This window comes from Nycticebus coucang, chromosome 16 (genome assembly GCF_027406575.1).
Source record: "Nycticebus coucang isolate mNycCou1 chromosome 16, mNycCou1.pri, whole genome shotgun sequence".
In the NCBI taxonomy this organism is placed as follows: Eukaryota; Metazoa; Chordata; class Mammalia; order Primates; family Lorisidae; genus Nycticebus; species Nycticebus coucang.
In genome coordinates, this window is record NC_069795.1 from 92,879,639 (window position 1) to 92,881,835 (window position 2,197).

Sequence of the window (2,197 nt, forward strand, 5' to 3'; positions counted from 1 at the left end):
GAAAACAGACTTCAGTGTAAGAATTGGCTAGAATAGACATCTCCTGCAGGGAGCTTCTGATTGTTTTGTTAAGCATTCTCTCAGTCTTTAAGCTCTTTTTTAAAACCCACTCCATTCCCAAGATCACTGAAAGTGAAAAGAATAAATCAGATGGCTCTGATAGCAACTGTCATCATGCCAAGGCAATGTTGTAACTTGTGTCTCTGGTATTTCATCCCATTTCCTATTGATAATGTCTTCTCCCCCCACCTTAAGAATATTTGAGGTTCTCCACATTACAAACTTATTTTTAGCTTTAGGCATAATATTTACATTTTTTGAAAAAATGCATTTAGTAAATACTCTTCAAGCCCTGCACCTACTTTCCTGATATGTAAAGCATGGAAGCTTGGTGTCTCTGGGACTGTCTAAGGCTAGCTTTTGCACCAACTATTTAGGAAGGTTCCGTGACTACTAAGTTTTCCTTTAGAGATCAGAATTCACAGAAAACAAATTCAGTGTGAAATTATTATTTCTAATAATTATTATTTCTATTATTATTGCTCTTAATTATTCCTAATTTAGAGCAAAGCTATACAACATAGCAAAATTCCATTTATTAAACTTGATCTCATTCAAACTTAAACAATAATTCCAGGCCCCAATATAGATCATGAACCTATTTAAGACTCAAACATGGTAAAACAAATTTCTAAATTTCTCCAGTCTTCCTAAAAGAAGTATAGTGTTTTAATCAACATTATAGATCAAATCTGTTGCCAAGGAACACAGTTTTCAACCTGGTCACAGAAAATCATTCTGGTAACCTGACACATGGCCAGTATTCTAATACTAGAATTAAAGGCATTCTTTTGAATTCTGTCCTTGCTTCCAGCTCAGTAGATACTGCTCAAAGCTTCGTAAAACTAAGCTGGTTTGAAGACCTTGGGTAATGTTCTTCAACAAATTCAACAAACCAAAGGAGTTTTTCAGAGCTCTCACCACTCACTGGTTTTGTGCCAGTTTTCCATAGCCGCCTCTTCCAGCATCATAGTCTTGCCGATACTCATCTCGTACCTGGCCCTCAGATCGCCCACATCTGTACTGCCTGCCCTCCTTAAAGCCGGCGTCTCTATCTGTGTGAATGATCTAATCATCCAGACGAGTTCCATTTATGTACCTCATGGCATTTTCTGCATCTGCTCGTGAATAGTATTCCACAAAACAGAATCCACATGCTGTTTTTTTCATTTTATCCAGACCCATGATGATTTTCTTTATGTCACCGCTTTTGCTGAAGAGTTCATAGATTTGTTCTTCAGTTGTGTAAAAGGAAAGATTTCCAACATACAACGTACAGCTTTTCTTAAGTAATTTTTCTTGTTCTTCATTGTCACCCTCTGCATGCGATAGCAGTGAAAAGGACACTCTTCCCCTCATCACAATCACTGTGCTGAAGCAAAGCCCATGAAAATGGTAGTCACCACTATTACTGCCGCTCAAACCTCTCTGCATTGGCCCGGTGCGGGGAGCGGCTGCAAGGGAACCGGGAAGCAAGGCTCAGATTTCTTTTCCTCCAGAGAAAGTGGCTTCAGTGATACGCACAAATTCTTCCAGCATCCATTCGCTGCCTCCCCCGCAGGAACTGGAGCCCCATTTGGCGTTTGGGGACACAAGCAGAATGGGGTGCGACACAAAGACACAAGTGCAAAGCGTTTCTCGGTGTTCTGGCCCAGGGCCTTCCCCTCTCGCCACCCGACCCCCCCTGATCTTATTCTTAGAGAATTCCAAAGATGCAACTATAAGACTCCTGGAAGTGTCAAAAAATACAGCATATCTCAGGATATAAAATCAATGTCCACAAATAAGTAGCATTTCTATATGCCAATAACAGCCGAGAGGAGAAGCTAATCAAGGACACAATTCCCTTCATAGTAGCTTCAAAAAAAAAAAAAAAAGAAATACCTAGGAATATACCTAACAAAAGAGTTGAAGGACCTCTACAAGGAAAATTACAAAACCTAAAGAAAAGAAATAGCCGAAGATATTAACAAATGGAAGAATATACTATGATATACCATGCTTATGGCTGGGAAGAATCAACATTGTCAAAATGTCTATACTTCCCAAAGCAATCTACAGGTTCAATGTAATTCCCATTAAAATACCATCATCATACTTTCAAGATTTGGAAAAAATAATTCTTCATTTTGTATGG

General features: G+C 39.0%; 1 pseudogene; it reads right to left on the minus strand.

The window, feature by feature from the left end:
* Positions 1-289: 289 nt before the first annotated feature.
* Positions 290-1,655, minus strand: LOC128567702 (nuclear cap-binding protein subunit 2-like; annotated as a pseudogene).
* Between the last annotated feature and the right edge of the window lie 542 nt (positions 1,656-2,197).